Raw genomic sequence first — 25,366 nt, 5'->3', positions numbered from 1 at the left:
AATTCTGTGTACCTTATCTTCATCCTCTGTTCTTTATTTACTCCCTGTATAATTATTTTAGCATTTTAAACAAATATTTGTTTTTCTTACCTACTGCTATGATAAACTGCTTGCTCAGGAAAAGGCTGCTTGGATTCCCTCAGCTCCTAGCTTAGGCCTATCACTTAACTGAGGGGGTCAGTGGTATTCCCTCATCTGTATGAGCTGACAGAGGGGATACGACATTATCACAGTCTGAGAGAGAGCATGGTCTGTCTTCATGGTACAATTTGCTGTGTGTGTGCAGCAGGGCACTGCTCTACTTCACAGAGATATTCTCTCATGTATGGAGACAGAGCTATCTCGCAGCACGAGTGGGAGCTACATCTCATCGGTTCCTAGTGAAGAGACAGAACAGATGGGAGAAGGAGATGAAATGAAGAGCAGTACATCTAATGGGACTAACCTCTGCCAAAAACAAAGGAGGGGCACATAAAACCAATTGTCTTAAAATCATCTAGAAATTCAGAAGCATTTATCCTGCTGGTAGTGTTGCAAACCCATGGCTCCTGCAGATTATCTTATCAAGCACAGATTTATTGAGGAGGAAGGGAGGGCACTACAAGGACAAGTCTATGCTGGAACTGTCATTATTCTGCAGTTTGTTCCCTCTCCCCAGGTCATGAAATGAGTGACCAAACAAAGCCGCTTATCCGGCCTCGACTACCATTTTCTCTGAGTGATGGAAGCAAAAAATCCTTGATTGTGCCATGACAGAAAGGATGATTCACCTTTGATAAAAAGCACTGGCTGAGCTGGCTGTGGCTAAAGAGCTACACAAGTCATACGAATAGCATGCCTCAGAACACAATATAATAGCAGCTGCACATCTTAAGCTGCCTGCACGGCTCTGGAGTGAGGTTGTGGTATGCAGCAGCTGGGGTAGCCACAGCACACCAGTGACACCTGCCTGGACTTAGGCTGTTACAATATTACTCCTGGGTACCATCAGAGCATTGTTCCCATATGCCCTATCCACACTGTGACAGGCAGTCTGCCAATGAAGTTAAGTTTCAAAATCTCCTGAGCCTGACAGAATATCTCAACAACCACGTGGATCTGTGGTTTTATAACCTGCCTCACACGTGATTTCTTCACCTCATCAGCAGTTGATTTACTCACAGAGGCAACAAACATGCCAACTCTTAATACATGCTAAGCATTCAAGCCTGTTACAACTCTTTAATTTCTCCTCACAGGAGAAGAAGAGAGTAGTAGCTGTTTGAAACGACACACACAATTGGCTCCACTCCGCCTTTTCAGGAAGGGGGTTAGGCAAACGATGTACACAGAAGCACAGTTCTTTTAACGCCTGGATGCTTTTCCTCTGTCCCTTCAGGACACTTTACATCTACAGAAATTGTGATACTCCTATGCCGTGGCATCCAGAGGTTGTTTATTATCAGACTAACTCAGGGCAGAGGTATAAGGGGAAGAAGGACAAACAGGAGACAGCACTACATACTTCCACTTTTTACCCTCTCTGTAACCATATCCACAAGACATCCTGAATATCTCAAATTTGTGCCATTTGTTTAAGCACTGTGAGCAGCTTTAGGCACCTCTGCAGTTAGCATATTTGTGCTTATGTGCAATTCCCTTTTTACACTGCAGATCTTCATTTTCCCAAAGCCTGTTGTGGTGCTCATCCATATGCATTTGTGCCTCGGTGACAGCAAATAAACTCCTCACTGTGCAAAATGAGCTTCTTTATACCTGTCAAACAAACACACGTATCCTTACCTGCTACCAGCAGTAAAATGTCAACAGTTTTTGCAGCAAGAGTTGAACTTGCAACAGCCTTCACAATACTGCAACTTGCACTAATTTATAATTCTGTACTGATATAATCTGTTAGAAGATTGGAGTGAAAGCCAAAAAATCATCACTTCTACCAACCACATCTCCTTGAATGCAGGGGTCCTATACGAGCTGAGCTGCAATGAAGAGGATAAGTGCATCTTAGAACCATCCTTGCCTTGCAAACATTTGTGCCTTTGGAACATAACTGTTCCTCAAAATCAATGCACTGGGAAGGTGCATTTTATATAAAGAAAGTTTTATAGAAAGAAAGTTAGCCACTTTGAAATCATCCTGCAGGCAATGGGAGAAATTCCTCCCATATTCTTTTTTACTGTCAAGGTCAGTCCCCTCTCATTTTTCACACATTAGCTCAGGTGCTGAAGTGGTGACAGTCTCAGAAATGACTGTGGTGAGCTCAGTACCACCAAACAGACATACAGGTAGTCTTGGGGAACAGCATAATACACTCATGTGATCCTCTTGCACAGTCTCTGTACTGTCAGTTTTCTGGCAACAACTGTGTAATTTAGAGGAGCAGGTTCGCTTTTGCTCACAGGAAAGCATTAACTTGTTTTAGTTATGTATTCCAATATTAACAGTGGAAACAAAGTGAACCTGTAGATCATATTATCACAGTGAAACTCTAGTTTACTTATACGTATTAACTGTGTCATATGAAAGTCCTCCTGTTTAATATTACTTCCTAAATTAGATACAATAAATTTTAAATCATTAGAAAAACATCCATGTGCCACAGAACGTTCAAGGCATATATTTTACAGAATTACAGAAAGCCTAAACTCATGGGAAAAAAATACACATATCTCAAATCTTAAAACAACCTTTTCTAATACCACAAGCCAACAGACTTTTAAATCTGAATTGCCACTGGTGAAAAATGATATACTTCACAAGTGCTTTCATAAGTGAAAGATGATAACTTAAAAAAAACCTACAACAACCAAATAGAAAAAAAAAAAAAAAAGAACAATTCATTGATAATCCTGGGTGCCATCCAGAAAAAATAAGAATTACCAAGCTTTAAACTCCCATTCCCATTAGACAGCTGTTTCCAGTTTTCTGTAGCAGAATGACGTGGATTTTCCCCTCAAATACTCAGTTTAGCTTCTGCTTGATACTAATCCAAAGAGATGCGCACCTTCACTTGAAATATTCTGCAAGGAAATTCTTTTAGAGACAAACCTTTAATAAACTGGTTTCATGTATTATATCATCTGTACAGCAACAAAGCATCCAAATGAAGTGCAATGAAATTACATGAAACACCACCCAACTTCTTCTGGAGAAATTTGTGCATCAGTGTAATGCCGTGTGATGTCAAAGATCAAGCTTTCTATTTTGAAGCAAAGTACCATATGGCAGGAGGCACAGTAAGCATCCTCCTCCATAGCACTCACCTCACAAACAGTAGAATTATGAGCAAAATTTCTTTCTGTGGTAAATTAACTCAACTTGTACTGCTCAACCAAAAAAGGACTGCCAAATATGATTATCTGTGCAATAGTAAGTGACAGCTTATGAAGCAAATAACTGACTCAGCTCTAAACTACCAAATTATTTAATATATGAGTATGTAAAGGATAGTGTATTAATGAAATAGTCTTCAAAAGTCTCTTTCCATCAGTATGGAATTCTGAAAATATCTATACAAGACTGAATGAGCTACAATAAAAAGGAATGTTAATACCTTATAAAACCCTGGGCTTTTCTCCTTTTTATAAAAGTATTTGCACTCATTAAGGCAATGTCAAACAATCAAATAAAAAAACATTTATGATTATCTGCAAAATAACTTAAAGGCATGATGAAATCTCATCTCCCAATCTAGAGTGTCAGAGATGACACATGGATGCACAAGTACTGCAACAGGGGGATACATCAGCATACTAGAGTGAAGCATTTCTGTGTACTGGGCTTTGTGCTAATGGTTTTAAATGTATTCAAGATAACTCTAAAAGGACCCCAACATGTGGGATCATGGGTTTTATTTCTCCTTGGCCTCCAGCTAATACACTGTCTAGAAACTGTCTTTAGAGGGTTAGAGATCAAGAACGTCATGATGTGGTTTGTTTTCTTTCTGACAACAGTTATTTCGCATTATTTTCTCATATGGATAGCTCTTGCTGGATGCTTTCATACAGCTATATCTCAACCATATTTTTACTGCAAAGTAGCAGTTCCAAACAAGACAGCTGGAACCTGCCTAGAACACCTCTACCATAACGCCAGATTTCAATACAGCTATCAAACTGTGAAGGCCACTCAAATTAACTAAGAATGAGGACATGAACAATTCTAAATCAGTGTTGAACTGAGATGAAATTACCAAGTCTAAGAACAACTTACATTACAGATTTAAATTAAGTGTAGTGCAGCGCCCTCTATTTGACAGCTCTCCAGTGCTTATGTGAAATAAGCTGTTGGTCTCAGTGACCAGTCACAGAATTTCTGAACTCTGCTGACACCAGAAAGCCAACCATATCATATCCTGGGCTGCATCAGAAGAAGCATGGCCAACAAGCTGAGGGAGGAGGATTCTCTCTCTCTGCTCTGCTCTCGTGAGGTCACCTGGAGTTCAGTTCTGGAGTTCTCAGCACAGTAAGGACATGGATTTGTTAGAACAGGTCCAGAGGAAGGCCACGGAGACGACCAGAGGGCTGGAGCACCTCCCCTATGAGGACAGGCTGACAGAGTTGGGCTTGTTTAGACTAGAGAAGAGAGGATCCGGGAAGACCTTAAAGCAGCCTTCCAGTACTTAAAGGGGGCCTACCAGAAATATGGGGAGTGCCTCTTCATCAGGGAGTGCAGGGATAGGATGAGGGGTAATGGTTTAAGCTGAAAGAGGGGAGATCAGATATTAGCAAGATTTTTTTTTACTATGAGAGTGGTGAGGCACCAGAACAGGATGCCCATAGAAGTCAGGGATGCCCCATTCCTGGAGGTGTTCAAGGCCAAACCAGACGAGCCTTTGAGCAACCTGATCCAGTGGAAGGTGTCCCTGCCCATGGCAAGGCGGGTGGAACCAGATGCATGGCCAAGCCCTGAGAGTTGTGGTGAACAGAGTTAAATCCAGTTGGTAGCCAGTCACAAGTGGTGCTCCCAAGGCCTGAGTGTGGGGCCAGTCTTGTTCAATATCTTAATATACAATCTGGACAAGGGGGTTGAGTGCTCCCTCAGTAAATTTGCAGACAATACCAAACTGGGCAGAAGTGTTGATGTGCTTGAGAGAAGACAGGCTTTGCAGAGGGACCTAGAAAGGCTGGATCAATGGCCAAGGCGAACTGTTTGAAATTCAACAAGGCCAAGTGCCAGGTCCTGCACTTTGATCACAACCACCCCATGCAACCCTACAGGTCTGGTAAAGCGTGGCTGAGAAGCTGCCCAGCAGAAAAGGGCTTGGGGGTGCTGGCCAACAGCCAGCTGAACTTGAGCCAGCAGTGTGCTCAAGTGGCCAAGAAGGCCAATGGCATCCTGGCTTGTATGAGAAATGGTGTGGCCAGCAGGAGCAGCGAAGTGATTCTGCCCCTACGTTCACTGCTGGTGAGGCCACACCTTGAATACTGTGTTCAGTTTTCGGCCCCTCACCACAAGAAAGGAATTTAGGTGCTGGGGCATCTCCAGAGGAGACCAGCGAAGCTGGTGAAGGGGCTGGAGAACAAGTCTCACAAGGAGCAGCTGAGGGAACTGGGATTTTTTAGCCCAGAGAAAAGAAGGCTGAGGGGAGACCTTATTGGTCTCTACAACTGCCCGAAAGGAGGTTGCAGTGAGGTGGGTGCTGGTCTCTACTCCCAAGTAACAAGTGATAGGATGAGAGGAAATGGCCTTAAGTTGTGACAGGGGAGCTTTAGATTGGATATTAGAAAAGATTTCTTTACAGAAAAAGTACTGAAGCATTGGAACAGGCTGCCCAGGGAAAACAGAGTCACCATCCCTGGAGGTATTCAAAAAAAGTGTAGACAAGGCACTTTGTAACATCGCTTAGTAGGCCTGGTGGCATTGCACTGACAGTTTGATTGGATAATCTCAGAATTCTTTTCCAACCTTAATGATTCTATGTTTCTATGACCTTTAACACCCCTTCCAGCCCAAACTATTCTGTAATGATCTTCCATGATTATGGTACTGGTTCTCCACAAACTGCGTGTGTATTCTTCGACACCTCAGCCAAGGACATCAACCCTTTTATTTTACACCTCAGATTCCTAAACCAGGACACTAAAACCTTTTTCACCTTTTCCTCTTTTTTATTTACTGTGTCATTCTGCCTCAGCTGTGTTTACACTACTTGAGACAACATTGCCAAAGAAGTCCAAACATTAGCAGGGTCCAGCACTGGTGCGGTTTATTTAGACAAGTCATTTCCCAGTTTAGTGGGAATAATACGGTTCATCCTCCACTCGGGACTGAATAACCATTGTGGAATAATGTAAACAGGTTTCAATTGTACCACCTCATGACTGGCCTGTGAATTAACCACAGATGTTAGTCACCAGTAAAATCTTCTGTCTTCTACGTGGAATTTCTCTGTTTTCTTACTTCAAGCTTTACACATTTAAGCTCCCCTCTCCCCTTCACCTTAGTAAATCAACCAGACAAGCTGTAGCACTTGCTGAGAAGATTATGAAAACTATAACATAACTTTAAGACGCTGTGCCCTAAATAACCCTCTTTGGACCAGAGCATTCCCCATGTGGCACAAAAGAAAGACCTTTTTATAGAAGGTGCGTTATAACTCTCCAATTTTGTTACTGAGTATACATTGGAGTGTTTTTTATATATACTGTTATTGTATTATGCCTAATGAACAGCTTGAAGATTAGAGTAGACTGCTACCTCTCCCTTTGTTCCCCAAATGATCCTCTCTGCAGGTGTACAAAGAACAACCACAACAGAAGTTTCCCTTGACTGACTCCCCTATGTTATGGAGTTTCATAGCTGGAAGAATCTCTTTTCTGTGCAACTTGAAAATGCAAGCAAGACGGATCAGTTAAGTTAATCTGGCCCCAGGCTGAAGTCTCCTTCCTCTCTGAAGATCTGAGGAGCTCATTTGGCATATGTCACCCATTTCAAAACTGTGATGCATTATTATTATTCCATTGATGCTATGTAACAATAGGATCAAAACTGCCCTTCAAAGACAAGAAGAAAAGCTGGCTACCAATAACAGAGCTAATATGAAGAGAATCACATTTATGAATGGATATCGATGGAGTGGCAGGAAGTCATAGTTTTCCTTAGAAAATATCACTGATACTGTTCAATGACCAACTCTGTTTGCAAGCTAACCACAGAAGTATTTTTATATACAACCAAGATCCTTTTTCAGTGAAAAAATTAAGGTGTTACTACCTCCTTACACCTGCTGGAGACAGACTTCAAATAACATATTTCCTGCCTGGTACATGCTCAGTAGAACTGACAACATTCAAACTGTAAAATGATTTAACAGACTAAGTTTGAACTGCTGTCAGCTAGAAAACCTACCAGATTACTTGAAAACTGAACAGATTACATGTAGAAAACACTAAGAAGGAAGAAACAAGCAACTTGCAAAAGCTGCCACAGCAGCTATCTTTCAGAACAGAAGTGCGAACAGAAGTGCACTTTAAATCAAACTGCTATTGTGCCTTTTGCACAGTTAATATGCCTTTGAATCCCTTCTACTTCAGCAAAAGCTTCAGTACAGCTCATTTAAAAGCAGCTATTATTGGCACACACCATTCTTTTTCCCCAAATGTATGGAAAAGGAAATGAAATTCAATATTTAAAACATACGTATTTTTACTGTTTTTCTGATACCAAGTCTAAGTAGAGATTTTAACCACCCAGGAAAACTGTGTTACTCTCTGAGCTAAAACAGCACAAAAACTATGGTTGATATCTTCTTCCAGGCAAAATTAAGTTAAATAAACTAGATTTCTAGAAACAAATGAGCAGAATTGGTACAGCAACAGCAGACTTTAAGTCAAGTCTACAGAGACCAAGCAGAGCAAGGCATAAAACAGTGAGGCATTGGTATTATTTGAACTTTCTTTACTTAGAAGTTTTTTCTTTCTGGATATAGAAGGAAAACGCTGGAAAACAGCAGTAAAAAGACACCCTCAAACATTTATTCCACCTCCTGCCAATTCACGATTGCTTCCAACAGTGAGTTTTCTTGTGCTTTGTCCAAAAAGCTCCACCAAACAAGAGGGAACAGGTAAAATACAAAGACACAAGACCCTTAAATGTGTTCATCAGCTAACCTTTTCGGGGCCAGAATTCCCAAGAGGGTTCTGCACATGGAAGCCAAGATTTTCAAGGAACTCAGCTCCCCACAGATACCATGCCAAGCCCTTTTAAAAATCAGGCTGTTAATGCTACAAGCTGAGATCCACTTATTAATTCTCTGAATTTTGCTTTTATTTCAGAAGAAAGCCGAATTTTGAAAAACTGTTTGAAGTTACACATACTAAACTCTCAAAAAAACCCAGTGCTGAAGAACACAGGACCTATAATGAGGTAAGGGTTTGGAGTAGATTATTTAGGATAATTTTTTGTTCCATGCACTCCTTGTTGCTTTGAAAACCCCATTTTCATATGGACAAATAGAAGCACAACAGTTTCTCCCTGTGAGCCATGCTCATGTGGTACAGCCAATTCTCATTACTTCGTTGTAAGCCATGTGACAATTGTTTTTTACTTCTCCTAAAGCCAAGGTCTGGGAACCATGCAATTATGTAAGAACATCAGCTTTCACTTACAACAAAAAAATCTGCTTCTAGCCTTTGTGTTTGTGGAACAGAACCCAAGCCTAAAAATCTGTAAGAATTATGAAACCTAGAAGACAAACAAAAAGAGAGACCCAGACTTGTTTATCTCTTGAAGAAACATCACAATTTTGCAGGGCCAGGTTCACACTTTCTGAGCACACAGGATTACCAGCATTACTTCAAGGTTCATATGCTTTAGCTCAAAGTCACAAATACATGCACATTCCAGCATGCGGCGTCTGTCCAATGATAGAAAATGGTGCCAATGTGTTTCTTATAGCATAGACTACTTCACCTTTTCCATACAAGTAATCCCATCTAAGGTAACTAAGATTTAACCCTTCAGCTCCTATGTCATGACTCATTTACTAGATAAATAATTTTTCAAATGGCAGATTTGCACAGTTCTGTGCTGATTTTCCACAGACAATATCCCTTTGGGCATTTTCTCCTTACTCTAGAAATTGAATAAGGAGCAGTAAACAGTCCTGGTGCCCTAAGAATGATGCCTTTTCAGACCCAGCCTCTGCTATATACTTCAGCAGCCTTACATTTTATATGAAATCTGGTAAGTAAAAACCAGCTTCTTAAAACATTTGGAGACTGCCACCTATTTACCAGCATCTTAAGCAGCACTTAATATTTCAGGGAGAAAAAGTGGGTTTTTTTTCTCCTAAATGCATAATAATTATTGCAGAATAAAACTGATCTTAATGCAGAACAGAGGCATACAGCAGGAGAGTTTCCTGCTGGGAGGTAGAAAGATGAACGTTACAATAACTGCATGATCCAAATTTACAGTCCTTTTCATACTGTTTTTGTCCATGTGAAAACCTATTCCATGATTTTTTTTTTTTATTATTATTTTATCTGTAAACGAATACTGCAACGAAGCTCATACCTATTCCCTAAAGGAGAGACATAACCTTTGAGAAGTGCATACATAAAGCTGAGTACAATGCCAAAGCCAAAGAAGTTAAATTAACAAAAGGAAAGGAAGGGGGGGAAAAAAGTACATTGATACAGTGACGTCACAGCCCAATCGTGAAAGATTATTTTCAGACTTCAGAAGTGCAGAAGAATGTATAGTTTAATACAAGACACATCGCTCATCTAGCAAGGTCAGCTACCACTTATATAGGAACTAATGTCACACAAGCTTCCACAAATACAGTACAAGCCCATCTGGAAGCCTGTATATATAGGTCACAGCTGGAGCTTCTGCTTCACTGCTGCTGGTACCAGAGTTCGCTGAAACTTCTGAGACCACATACAGTAAATTAAAAAAACACTAGGAACGCCATCTGAAATATTCTCAAGAAACATTACACAAATATGGTGCAAAATACATGTAGTTAGAAACAGCTGATTATAGGGAACTTTTTTAGTCGGGTCTGAATGAAATTAGGTTCCAGTGATGCCCATGCCGTACTTTATGGTGCCACTCAATACAGTAGGACCACACAAGACATCACCAGTTGCAAAACATACGGAATTCTTTCACATCTGCCCATATAGAAATAACTCTTTATTCTTAAAATTACTCTTCTTTCTTAAAATAAGAATATATCACCTCTGTCTCATTTCATCAGGTGGTTCAAAAATTGTGTTCTCCTACCACTTGTTTAGATGAATTGAAGAGGAAAATCCATGTTTATTACACATATATCTTCTTTTTATATTCTCTCTATGTGTGTGTGTGTGTGTATATATATATATTTAGGTTTGCCTCAAACTGTTAGGCAGAGAAAAACCTGGTATGCAGAAATGAGGTGGTTGCTTGTATTCCTGTTCTGCACCAGAATTATAGTAAGAAATTGGATGGAATATGGTTGCAGTAGCAAGCAGGAGGGTACTGAAAGACCAGTGTGGTCATACAAACAAGAGATGTGGACTAGAACAGTGAGTACTCAATCACAGCAGAGTCTCCCCACAAACCTCACTCGCCTTCAGCTGATGTGAAGAGAACAGAACAGGAGTCACGGCTTTAAACTGCTGATCTCAACTATTGTATCTCACCTGCCCACTATGCCAGACCTAGCATTTCAGAAGTTATTTATATGCCCACTTGGGATCACTAAATCTATTAATTTAACTTATAGTGTCACTGTGTCACGCATAACCAACCTCTTTCACAGTCAGAAGGAAGACTACATGTCTGAAAATGACTCAATGTTTGTACCTCCCTTCAAAAACCTGGCTGGATATAACTGATGAATGCAGAGAGTTGACTGAGGTGTCTGTGTATTTCCATTGACTTGGATTTAAGAATTTCCAAACCAGTTACAAACACCAAGGACATGACTAGATGAGTTCCATTTTTCTAATATTTTGTTCTGTGAAAATGCTTCTGTTACCTTGCAATCATCAAATCATCATACTATGCATAAAATGCTGTGTTATGCCAGGTTTGTGAAACAGTAAGGCCTAGTAAACCTTTCTTGCTTAATAACGAATTACACCTTTTTAAATCCTTAGCTTGAGCAATGGCAGTGCTTCAATTCAAGCTGGCAAGCCTGTCAGAAAGCACTAGTTACAGCTCACATTAGCACATGTCACCAGCCACTTACACAACCTCTCTGCAGTCATTCAATCACTGCTTGAAGCTCTTCAGTTATTAGATGGGTGCAAATATAATTGCCATTTTTGTCATTGTAAACTGTGGTGTTTATTTTGGATTAAAAATTTAACTGTGTTAATGTAGAATACCATTTTAAACTGCAAAATTTGCTCTACATATTTATGCTAACGGTTTTGTTTTCACTGTTTATTGTTTTTCATATTATGCTGTAAAGTTAAAGATGGAAAAAAGCAAATTCAAGTGATTTTGTTGTACGAGTTCAAAAGGGGACCTAAGGCAGCAGAAACTTCTAGCAATATCAACAAAGCATTTAGCCAGGGGACTGTCAACAAATGTACAGCTCGACACTGGTTCCAAAAATTTCATAACTGAAACAAGAGCCTTGAAGATGAGGAGGGCTGTTGATGTTCTTCTGCAGTAGACAAGAACCAGCTGAGGGCCAGTACTGAAGCAGACTCAGACAAAACAACTCAAAAGGCTGCAGAAGAACTAAACATTGACCATTCAACAGTTGTTCAACATTTGAAACAAAAATCAAAAAAGCTCAAGAAATGGGTGCTGCATGAGCTGAACAAAAATTCAATAAATTGCTGCTACAAAGTCTGATCTGCACATCTTTGGTGCAACAAAAATAATCCATTTCTTGATCACATTGTGACACATGACGAAAAATGTATTCTATATGACAACCAATGGCATCCTGTGCAGTGGCAGGACTGTGGTGAAGCACCAAAACACTTCCTGAAACTCAAGCTCTATCAAAAGAAGGCTATGGTCAATGTTTGGTGGTTGGCAAGACACTAAGATGTCTCAAATCCAGGAAAACCCAACACAGCAGAGAATACTGACAGGACATCAATAAAATGCATGAAGAACTGCATTGTTTACATCCAACACTGGTCAGCTGAAAACAATCAATTCCTTTTCATGACAATGCCTGATCGCATGTCTCACAAATGACTCTGCAGAAGCCACACAAAATGGGCTACAAAACTTTACCTCACTCTGCTTACTCACCAGACCTTTCTCCCCCGATTATCACATTTTCAAGCTTCTTGACAACTTCTTGCAAGAGAAGGTTTTCTGCAACCAAGCAGCAGCTCAAAATAGCTTCAAAGAATTCATCAGTTCCAGGACTCCAGATTTCTATGCTACTGGAATTAACAGACTTGCTTCCTGTCAGCAAAACTGTATAGATTCTAATGGTTCTTATTTCGATTAGTAAATTTTATTCTAAGCTGAATATTCTTTAAAGCTGATGGTTTAAAACGGCATTTTTTTTACACCAACCTAATATGTTCCCATGCAGTTGCTATCATCTATGTTAAGCCAGTCTGAGATAGACTGTTCAAGTCAATTTTGCAGTGAAGACAGGCTGAATGAGAGAGCACGATTTTCCCAACTGCGTAACAGAATTAGTGCCACAGTTGAGAATGATATATCCCAATCCTATTTCCAGCCGTTATTCTACTAGAAAAAAATCTCTTGTACACTAGAAAAATCTCTTCCCATTCTTACTGTTAAAGCATATATTGTAGTTTAATACAAGACTGGGCAGTTGACCAAGAAACAGCTTGATTTTTTTCAGTTTGTTTTTTTTTCCCTAAATTTAACATTTGGGAGATTTTCAAATGTGTCTGCAGATGAATCAACAGCTTAAATGGTTCAGTGAGTAAAATAATTGTATGGATTTTTTTTTTTTGTCAACATGAGGATGTTAACATATTTGTACTTGGCAGACATAACAAATTCAAGTAAACCTAATTTCTGTTCAATTTCTGTTCAATTTCTGTTCTCTTTATCTCTCATTTCTTAACCATACTTTTGCTGAAAGGTTAAATTGAAATGAAGAAGTATAGCTCTACAAAAGTTAATGGAGTTTCACTGACTTACATCAGCTAAAATAGTCCAGCCCACATATATTTCTTTAATCAGAAAGGTTCAGAGGCATAAACAGTGTGAATACTGTAAAAGTGCACAACGATGTTCTCAAGTTTGAGTTTAGAACTAGACAAAAGAATTCTGAAGCAGAAAAAATGTTTGGATGGTGCATTTCAACAAAGACAGAAACTAGGTTTTCATGACTTTTCATAGCAACTACGATGCACAAATCAAGGATCTAGATTCCATAATAGGCTATGAGTGCTGTGTTCCTGTAAGGTCATCGGCACAAATTTCAATTAGGCTTCATGTTTTGTTGAATCAGGCACCTATTTAAGTAAATAAAGCTCCTGTGATGATGTTACCAAAGAAGAGTCACCATGCAAAGACTACGTGCCTTTGCAGTTTATTTCACTGAAAACAGTTCAAGCTGTAACTAAACAGCAAAACCACATTCTACTAGAGTACAGTACTATTGACACTGGAATAATTTTAAGGAATTACCACTGGTAGGCAAAACAAAATCCTACATATTGAGAAACATATGCTGACATTTTAGCCATTAATTATAACCAATGGCACTGATGCCCTTTTCTAATGGATTCGCACAAGTGAGGTTTACAGAAGTCCAGTTCACACAGCTACTATAAAAACAACACAAACAAAATAAAGCAAAGCTAGCACACAGGCTCTGCTAAATGTTCTGAACCACCAGGTACTACTTTCTACACAACTGATGGAGAACAGTACTGAGACATCTATGTCAGACCAGGCTTCTCATTCCATTTTCTATCTAGGCATTGTGGGCATTATGCATCAACCAGCAGCAGCCCTGGATAGACATGACTTGAATTATTTAGGCACTCTCTTAAAATGTGATGCCAAAGGAACTGTCACACTTTACACAAATTCCCTGTGGAAAGCAATCAGAATATAACTACTTGAAAAAGAAAGGATAACGTCCATGTATTAGAGAATTCCAGCCATATACAGTAACATATGCTGATAACATCCCAAGCTAAGCCTTACTCCTTTATTCAATTACTTGTAGAAGTATTTAGAACACTGGAGATCATCACAGGACTCACACACAACTCATGTTTCACACTGGAGGAGTGTGCCCTGGTTTTCAAATGAGGCACACCACAATTAAGAGTGGGCTGTGAATGGTGAAAATATAAGGAAATGCCACTTTCTGACACAAAGAGACAAAGAGTAAGTAATAACTGTAGACCTTAACACATACCACAATATTTAGCAATGACAGAGATAATGTATCGTCTACAGGGCTCCTCTGCTACCACATCAAGTCAGAAGAAATTTATCTGAAAATCAAAAGCAAGCGCAGGTTCCAAGAAAAGAGGATGGCACAGCTATGCCAGCAGCCTGAGGAGGTGTCAGTGGCAGCTGGAGGAAGCTGAGGAGGGGGTAGTAATTATCCCAAATTAACATTTAAAGAAGGAACAGTATACCCATGAATAACTGTACATGAACAATCACAAAGAGTTGAATCTTTTCGTACTAGTAAGTACAGCCACATAAAGGCATCAAGAACATTGACTAACTTTCATTGAATAAAGCACTGGTAAAAGTAGTAACAGCAAGAGCGCTGTAGGAAAACTACATCTAGGATACAGAATAATGTTAATGCCTACACAAAAAAATATACAGACTCTACACAGCCACATTTCCCTATATATTTGATATGCAACCAAGTATTTCATTTTCCCTCAAAAAAAACAAACCAAACCCACCTGGCACAGCTCTGGGTTAAGCCAATTTACATGTCTTTGGCTTCAATACCAGCTACACTTCTAGTAAGCCTTCAAAGGCTACCTAACTGACATCCGAAAGACATGAAAGTGAGATAACACACCTGTGTATGTTTAAAAAAAAAAAAATCAAAGTAATAGCCTAATTTTGCAAGCAATTTCCAACATGAATGAATTAGAGCTACAAATCAGTTCACGCAAAAGTAATGCCATCATCATGGTGTGTTCTCCACTGAAGTAGTGGATTATCTTTACAGCATTCTTAAAATTCACTATTACACATACACTACTTGTAAAAAGTATGTACATAATAACAGAACTAAGCACAACAGTTAATGTCATAAAGCCAAAAAGAAATCATAGGCAACACTACACAGGATGAAGAGATTACTGATAAAGAAACTAATGTGGGAGTAAAAGGTTTGCAGGAAAAAATAGCAAGTAAGGGGAAGAAATAAAAGACTTTTTATGAAGACACAAAGAGCTAAGAAGGAAAGGACTGAAACAAGCGTGGAGCATACAGAGAGAAGTACAGAAAATAAAATGTTGGAAGTAGATGATCTTTAAGATCCCTTCCAAGCCAAACCATTCTGTGATTCTATAAAATGAAGAGTGGGAAATTACACAAAACATGCACAGTAAGGAATAACTACTGAAAGGCAAAATGATGTACTGTTTTTGACTAAACATTCAGGGATATGCTAATGAGACATGTGGGCATCCAGGAAGAAGTGCCTGAAGGTTCAGAATCTGAGAACAGAAAAATGTGTGAGAAGCAGGCACAGATACACATACTTGAAAATTCCCATCAGGGAAGTTACAATTGAACCTATCAGAGCAAATCTGAAGATGTTATAAAGAAGAGAACACAATAGAAGGAAGAAACATGAATTATGCCAAAAGAAAAATAAAAGGAGGCCACGGAAACTATGAGCAAAGCAGAAAATATCCCATAGAGCACAACACCAAAGAAAGCAAGAACAAGGAAGAAACAGGTAGCAACAGTAGTATGACAGAAAGCATACAGACAGATTAAGAACTGTCCCAACTCTCTCCTTAAAGTAAGGGACGCACAAAAGAATGGCTACTGCTCCGCATATTTCATTAGGAGTGAACCTCTGGGAACAACAGATGCTCAAAACATTTTAACCAAAACAGCCAAGTTGTAATTCCCATCAAAGAATCCACAAAAATAAAGAAAAAAATATAAAGAGCCTAATGGAACACCTTCAGTCAGCAAAACTTGCAGTTCAGGGCAGCTAATTTGCAAGACTTGAATAACTGGCAATACTGAATTCTAAACCAGTAGTATTTATCAAGCACAATTATTTTCATTATAGCTTTGCCCTGAAAAATGACTGCATATTTTGACCCAACTCAACATAATTCTTCTTTAGATTTAAGAATCTTCTCTGCCAAAATCTAAATTACTTTTTGGCTGATGTTTGAACACTATTAATTAATACACTATTAACAGTGTGGCTACTATTGTATTCTCAACCTAGGCAATACCTTGACACATGATCTTGAATAAACCACCTGGATTCAGATAATCTGTTTCCTTTCTCACCACTTTGTCTCTTCTGATGATTGGGATGCAAAGAGGTTTTACAACTGAAGATTGGGTAAATAATAGTATCTACAATAAATGGCAAGCTAAAAAAAGAAGCTTCTTTCCTTGTTATCAGATATAAAAATACCAGTAAGAATAAAGAGTTCCATTACAAAATATCTACTAAGATGTAGGAGACTTTGTATCTGCAAAAGCTTAGCTAATAATAATATCAAAGAGACATGAGCTAGTTGTAGTTTTCTGCTTTTGATATATGTGCCTATCTATGCATGAATATTATTTTGGTTTTGCTGGAAATATTTCAGACATAAGTGATACCAATCAATAATCTCAAGATTTCACCTTATTCTCAAATAGAAATTCACAGCAAAGAAAAAAATACACTGTAACATGAACACCTATTGAGCAGAGGCCAAAAACAGCCATTGGGGTACCTCAGAGAAAAAAATTTTAGACAATGCTATATTTCATGCTTTGAAGTGTTAAACTCTACAAGCTCTGAGACCATCTGATACTCTTAGCATTTGCCTTTCCACTAACAAAAAGTATCACTAAATTACAGAAGCAAAAGCAAAACTGTTTTTATTAGGTGAGTTGAAGCAGACTCCGACCGCACCAAGCAAAAGAATTGAGCTGAACAAACTGGAAGCATCTTCTTCTATTCGGACTTCCCTGAACTGCATAAACAGGTAAAACAGCATGTTAGCTCACATTTGAAACACCTGCGTTACCATGTGCAAGTAAATGCAAGTTAATCCCTTCATACATCTTCCCTCCCCCAATCAGCCATATAAATTACATGACCAGCCGGAGGAAAGAAAAATAGAAAAAAGAATAATTTCATCAGCTGAAATCAAAGAGAGTTCAATAGAAAATAACTTGTTCTCTTTAGCTTTTACTGAAATACAAAGCAAGCGATATAATGGGTTACTGGAGACATATTAGAAGACAGTGCTGTGCCCAGCAGCCAGACTTAAAAGCAACTACGTATCAAAATAAGAAAGGAAGAACCCAGTATTACAAGCAGTAGGGTGTAATTTTAAAGGCCATCCAATACTACTTTCAAAATTCTAACTATTAGATAGCTTGCAATTACATTTATGAAGAAAGGGTCTCTAAATTTCATTATTACAATGACTCAAATGAAAGGGCCATTTAGAATGGGAGTTTTAAGACTAGGTTCTTCTATACGGGTGTTTGTTCCAGTTCTGTCCCAGAGGAGAATGAATCTACATGACCCAAATTTTTTTCTTCTAGCCCACTGTTTCCCTGACTGGAGCTGCAGAAGCTCCATCTAGCTGATTTATCCAAGTGCCAGTGCCCTAAACTAAGTCTGAGCATCATGATCATAGATGCCTATCTCTGAGTAATTATCCAGCCTGACCATTTGCTGTCACTTCTTCAGCTCTCTGCTTCACACTACCATCTTGCCTCTCACACTTACCTCAGCCTCCCACTCTCTGCACCAAACTTGCTGTCAGCCCTTTTTGAACTGCACTTCTACTCCACAGCCTTCCTGTCTCAGGTCCAGCACTTGCAGGACTGAGCCAAAGTCTGGGGCTGTGCTTCCTTCTGAAATTTAGGGGGGTGGTTCAGTTGTGATGAATATATTTCTAGGTATCCTGTTTGGCATCTTTTAAACTTAGTAACCCCTAAATATAAGAAAAATACAGGACAGAACAATTTTTCAGGTTGCTTTTTCTGTGCTGAATTAGTACATATTTGAAAGTGGTTATAAAACATAGCTGTAAGAAAACAATAAAGACTGTATTGAGTTTTGGTTTAGGGCTTTTTAATCTTAAGAGATTGTTGGACAGGACAAGGGTATATAATATTTTCCTATATATTCTTCCTAGCCTTTTCAATATCTCTTCTGTATTACGATATAACCCTAAATAATTAGCAATTACCCTTTCTCCTTCTATTCCCACATTTTAAACGTTTTCAAAACCATTTACTTTAAGGTAACTCTGGTCACAACAGAATGCAGAAAGACTGAGATAAACAGCTTTTATCTCCTACAATGAAAGGAAGCAATTAAGAAGCCAGAAACATCATTCTTGGTCTTACAAAGAGCCCCAGCACAAAAGAGGAATACTTAGGAGCAAACAGAATGAAGATGCGTTTTCAAAGATGACTGGAGGATTTAGTCCTGTTTTGATTTATTGAAGTTGTGTGACCAAATCCTTTAATCAACTGTGAAAATTTCAGCTAGGAAGCTCACATTCTATGATAATAGAGGGAAAATGTCTAAAATTCTGGTTTCTCTGCAGTGCAATATGAGAGATATCACATTCAATGGATCTAACAAGGATTCTATTAAGACTCTACCTTGAATGTTTTCAAGTAAAATAACCAACTTAAACATTTCTAACATGTCAATTACCTTAGAATCCAATTGCAAATGTTATGTAAAACAGAATATCTCCAGCTGAAAAGGTGCTATACTGACAGCCGAAGGGTTCAGCTCCTAGCATTGTATGTAAAGAATCAAAGAAACTTCCAAAATTTTTGATGTCTATTTATTGACCCATTTCTTCCTCAAAAAAGGAACAAAGGAAAAATGAAGCATATAAAACATGAGAGGAAAGTGATAAAGAAGAACAGATAAAGAAAGGAAATTAAGATACAATAAACAGAATCCTGGAAAATTTTTCCAGTCATAAAGGGTATGATTAGTACTACCTGGCTGTATACAATGCACTCTTTTCTGAAGTTTCTATGGCTACCCAATACAAGACCAAAGGCAGACCTTCCAGCACCTTTTAGGTGCCTAGAAGAGGAAAAGAAATACTTTCTACTAATAACTAATAGACTTGAAATTTAAAACATGTACTGAAACCAAATATACCACTTGTAAAAAGAAGTAGTCAAATTGAGTGTTAAGAAATCTGTTCTTTCAGAAATTTCAGCCCAATAACTATGCTTCACGAATGATCTCTAATACAAGAGTAAGGCTCATGGTAAGTCCTCATTGCTTGTAGTGTTCCTTTTTGAGAGAATCTGTAATAAAAAATTAAGTGTCAATACACAGTTTATCTTCCCAAGAAAGTATTAACTTGCTAGGAGTAAGAATTGCAACACATGTGTGTTACAGCACCACCTGGTGTAGCTTGCCATGGATACAAATTCTAAGTGGACCAAACCTACTACGTCATCTAATTTACCTGTCAAACAGCACTGAATTCATCAGTATAACATACTTTTTGGTCCTTTTGATTTTCTTTTTCATTTTAAATTATTTGTTTTGGAAGACATAATTCATGAGCAATATTTGATGCAGAATTGGCTCATAAAATTCCAGATACAAGACCGATAGTTCAGTTTTAATGAACAAATACGCTGTTGGTAAACACCATGACCTTCCACATTATGATGTCTGTCAAGCAACGAAGAAAACATGCCACAATCTTCTAAGAAATTTAATTGTTTCAAGCAGAAAAATGGGAAATCTCAACATGAAAGGGTAACGTCAATTAGCAAGGCGCAAGACACAAAGCAGCATGACCCCTCAAATCCTACAAGAGATGATCTTTTTATCAGGTGGTGAAGGGGCATTCTGCTGAGACTACATAGTGGACTACACAGCACACTTAATTGCACTGTGCTTAGTCATTTACATGCTTGGCAAGCTATAAGAGAAATTAATTATTTCACTATTCTGTCAAAATTAAGATAGACAGCCTTAGCAAAGCATGTCTGGAACACTGCAAAAAGTCTGTGTTCCTGGGTCACAGACACCCTATGCATTGCTTTATAAAGTGCCCCATTTCCCATTGTGTGCTATAAAAGTTATTCTGTGACATATATAACCCAAAAAGCAAAAACCCTGAATTACCTCTAATGCTGTCATAAGTGAAGAATACTTGCATGAAATCCAACAGAATGTGCACTGGTACGGATTAGCAGAAAATCTGCCTCAAAAGCCTCTACTCTATTAGCCAGACCCTTCTCTTGCCAAAGACAAGAAATGAGTTGGTGTGCTCAGCTACATCAATTCTATTTAATTCGGAGATATTAGTGTGCTTGTGTTTATTTTCTGCCTCAGGCTACTGGCAGGGAGGTGCATCTCTGGCTAGGTACAGAACAAGCTAGCATCTGTCTAGTCACATAAAAATGCTGAAATTCAGAACATAACACAGAAATCTTATTTAATCCTGCCAAATTCTGGTGTCTAATTATTCTGCAAAACTGATTATTCTGCACACGGTAATCCACTGTCCTCCCTCTGTAATGAGGAGAGCATTCTTGACAATAAATCCCAATACCATTTTCATGAATAAGCTGACATATTTCACTATAAACGTGTACAAAAGAAAAAATGAAACTGTTAAACTAACACTGAAGGATGGACACAGATGCTTTCTAAAACACTGATTAGTAATATTATCTATGTTTTTGTGATGTCATTGTCACAAGTCTGGATAAAGGCCTAGCAACTTTCAGGCAGGCCTTCCCTTACCATCAAAAGCTTGCTAAGTCTCTAATTACCTCCCAAGTTCTGCCAGGCGCTTTTGGCAATTTTAAATAGGGTTTTTTTGTAATTGCAATGCCATTACAAAAAAACGGGATTTGATAAGCCAAATCAACTCCATAAGTTCTGAGTTTGCATGCAAAAATTCCTGTGCACATGCATCACCCATTGTCCTGTAAGATAACCCCCTAGAAACAGACTGAGTATTAACAGTCACTCAAGCTGAAATAGCCTAAAGGAACCAGTCAGTTTCCCTTATTACAATAATTTTGAGGACTTGTTACCCAAAAGACGCCACCTGCCAAGTTCTTCTGAAATATAAAGGGGTATGTTTCAGTGAAAGAAAAAGCATGAATTTTAGTCACACATACACACAATGCTCAAGTGATAACTGAAAACTCATTTTGCTGTTTGCTTATAGCCTTCATTTCTCATTTTATGTGTATATATGTCATTAAAGTTTCCCTTAGGACCAGTCTACGCTTATTCTTTCAGCTTCTTTCCTTTGAGGTTGAAAGTATGCAACACCAGAACAACATCAACTGCCAGCAATTAAATTAGGTAAAACAGTATCAGGCAATTCTGAAAATAATTTTCAAAGAAACTACTCCCTCTGCAAGAAAATTAAGTGAGCAAAATATCTGCAACCCCTTGTCAGCATCCTGAAAAACTAATTACGTATATACTTTTGATAAAGTAAGCTGACAAGAACCTTTCACCTCTTCTTTAACATCCAATTTGCCTGGGAAATTTTTAATTTCTCATTTGGTGTGATTCACTTGTGATTCATCCAAACACAAAGCAAAACAGGAAAAAAAAGGAGAAAAGGACAGATAAGAGTGCTGTTGCACTTGTACTAATGAATAATGTATATCATTATTCCAACCATAATATAAATTTCCTAAATCTAAGCTTTCATGCCTAACAGTTTATCAAACATACCTTCAAAGTTACCAGAAAAATAACTCGAGGATGCTTTTTTTTACCAAAAATAGTACAACCTGCCAGGAAAGTGGCTTAAATGATAACCTACATTCTATTTAGCTATCACCAGAATCTAAACATGTACCTAATAACACCAAATATGTGAAAAAATAGGTTTAGAGAAGTCTCATAGTCCTTGGGAACTGCTGAACTTAGAAAGTACCCAGCTCCCCGTAGTATAATGTTTTTACTTCTTATTTAAGCTGGTCTATACAAAATGCCTCAGCGACACACAGGGATCTTGGAAAAATGCCTTCCAGCTTATTGACCACTGCTTTCAATGTCAGAAGGTAGACAGCAAAACATTTAGTCTATTATTAGAATTACATTCTTCATTAGTGGCCCTCTTTCAGAAAGACTTAAATCTTTAAAGAAAAGACTCAGTTCTGTCTGGTCATATATACAAGAATCTGAACATCTGAAGTCCCCCAAAAATGATGAAGCAGAGGACCCACTTTTCTAAGTTACTCTTAAATTTAATTTCTGTGTTTTACCATTTCCTAAGAACCAAGTCAAATCAAGCAGTGATCATGTTTCACATGTTGGGCAACATTTTTTTTTAACATCCAGTTTCTAAACACTAACTGCTCTTCCAAAAAGCAACTGCTGTGGTTTCTTTAAATGGTCCCCCTGATAGGTGACCATTTTTTCAGTTCTCTCCCAATGTTCAAATAAGAAATGCAACACCATTTGTCCTCTGAATATTTCATAGCAAGTTCTCAAACATACGCAAAAATCAGTGAGGTGATATCCTAGCAGAAGTTTCTATCACAGCAAATGCTTCTTCTGCTTTTCCAATCAGTTTATTCATAGATTTACACATTTTGAAGCTAGAAAGGATCTTTCTGATCAGTATCTTAATCTTCTATTTAACCCACTGCAGGATAGGTTATGTCAAGAAACCCTACATATTCATTTGTTTATTAATCCACCCTGGATTTAAAGACAATACGATAAATTGCCAAGTAATCTTTTTTTAAGCTGGATGGCAATCATTATTAAAAAAATCATTTGCTTTTTACTATGAAATTATCATAGACTTGTGATTTTCATTTCCTGTTGGATCAAAGTGCCAGTTTTTCAAAGACCTCAGGCCAGTTATACTTGTTCATATCAGCTATGGATCTCACATCCCAGGGTACAGTTCTGCATCATTACTGCTTAAGACATGAGGTATAAAACTGCAAGATTTTCAACAATTTCTCTAGTAAATTATTTCAAATTGCTGATAAGCATAATAGCATGGAGGCACTCAGTTCTGTAACAAGGAAAAAGATGATGGGGAAAAGATGGTAATAGATGGGTTTTCCTGTCCCCCTGAGTCACAGAGACAGGCACAAGCCTATCTCCATAAATGTTTGTAAAAATCAGGTTTTATTCCTGACAGGGGTTCTTGGTGGGTAATGCACTCTATCTACGTATTATAGACATGAATGGTATTTTTTTCAGTGCTGGTATTTATTTCAGTGCTGTAAAATCCCATTATGCCAGGATATTTTAGTTGCAGACTCACTGTACATACTTAAAGCAGTTGCCAAATGCAGCAAATTCATTCAATTCTTATTGAAGCAAAATAAGTTACCCAGTCCTTACATACAATGAACAGGTAACTTCATCTGCATTTTTCTCCATTGTTTCAAAAAGGAAATTGTTAGGCTTAGGTGCTCACACCGGTATTATTAAAGCACAAAGTGATCATGAGCAAGGCTGATGCTATTCCTTGGTATCCTATCCAGAGGTAAACCCCTGCTGCAACCTGTTTCGTGAAAGCAGGGTCCCACTACACCTTTTCAGAACATCCTGAAAACCCTCTCCTGGCTGGACAACCGCCCTGGACTTGCAGTTCAGATATGGAGGCTAACCACAGTGAAATGGTTGCAGTGACTAAAGTTGGAAAGAGTCCATGGCTTGCAGCTTCCCTTGAAATGAAGGGCTGATGCTTCCTATATGATCCCTGTCGGGCTGCTGGTGAGGTGTTGAACCCCAGCTGCACCACTCAAGTGTCAGAATTGCAAACCAGTCTATACTGCTATGAATCTATTGTGGAAAATGAAGAAAACAGCCAAATCCAAACAACTCCTACACATACTCAGAGTCATCTCACGCTTGTGTTGTAATGGCACACTTAAAAAAACCCTATTTTTAATAAAAGGTCAAATTCTGCCATCAAACATACACGTTTTAATAAGGAAAATGAAGCCACGGGTTACATTATACATCATTAACATATTTCTCTATATTGAGAAGTAAAAACAAAACAAAAAAACCCCCACAAAAGTGAGGATTTCTATGTCGAGAGAAAAAAAACCTATATCTTAATTAGCATTTACTCATTACTAATATGCATATAAATCAAAAAGAGGCACAGTTGTGTTTACACATTTCAGCTGTTTTCCATATCTGAAAATAACAGCACCAAAATTCCATGTATGAACAGACCTAGGAGGAATATCAGAGGAATGCATACTGGGAATTAATGGAAGGATAAAATTTAGTCAGATTCAGAAACTCATCATTAGTATCTACATTGGTGGGGAGGGGGGTAAGGAAGAGTGTGAAGACTGGAAGAGTGGGGCAGGGGTGGGAAGAAGAATCACAGATTTGCTGCGGAACAGGCCTCTGCAAATATGTTTGGTGGTGTGTGTACCCACAAACATATTCCCTGTTTTTAGCTAATAACAATGTTAAAAAAGAAAATGTGTTTAGCTACAAGACATATGTGATGAAGCCATAAGTTGTCTCTTTCCTGAGATCCCATCAAAGCTGACAGCCTGAGTTAACAAAAGGAAAGTTTCCATAATGCACTTGGAGAGGAGAAAGCTTAGGAGTAGCTTGGTTTTGGTGACAGTCAGAGGACAAAAGAAAGCTATGAGTCACGGCCACAAAGATGGCAGTGAAAGCATGAAGAGAAAAAAAAAAAAATACCCATGACAGACACCTGAGGGATCCGAAAGGATGACAGAAGTGACATGACTTTCGAAAAAAACCTGGAATTAATAGCACTTGAAAAAAAAAAAAATCCTCCATGTTATTTACATTTTGTGAGAAGGCCCCCTAAATGAGCACATTTAAAAGAACAATAGGTGCAGAGATCCTGCACCTCACTAGTCCCACACCGACACTGCTTTGAATCTCTTCAGCTGGATGTTCAGTAATTCTCATTAAATAATTCCTGAGTGTTCAATGAGAACTAGGCACTACCATGAAGAGACCACATTGAGAAGTACTTGCAGGCTAGAGAGAGAAATACATAAGCTTGAACAGCTACTATAACATCTAAACTAGGTATTTATGGATTTAAACAAGAGTTAATCTTTTTAAGAGTTGAGCACACCTACAGCACTGAAATCCAGGTTAATCTAGAGGATAAAAATAATTCTAATTGCAAAGAGAATACATACCAAAGAGACTAGCATTACTCCTTATCACTATTCAGATACCAGCATTCTAACAATAGCAGCAAGAAGTGATCTTTCTCAGCTTTAA

General features: G+C 38.4%; 1 protein-coding gene across 4 annotated transcripts in view; it reads right to left on the bottom strand.

Moving 5' to 3' along the window:
- SLC24A4 (solute carrier family 24 member 4) overlaps nucleotides 1–25,366 on the bottom strand; it is a 97,979-nt gene that overhangs the window by 46,444 nt on the left and 26,169 nt on the right. The window lies entirely within an intron of this gene.

This window comes from Cuculus canorus, chromosome 5 (genome assembly GCF_017976375.1).
Source record: "Cuculus canorus isolate bCucCan1 chromosome 5, bCucCan1.pri, whole genome shotgun sequence".
NCBI classification, from domain to species: Eukaryota; Metazoa; Chordata; class Aves; order Cuculiformes; family Cuculidae; genus Cuculus; species Cuculus canorus.
Note: the sequence above shows the minus strand (reverse complement) of the source record. Positions and strands in the feature narration are given on the sequence as shown.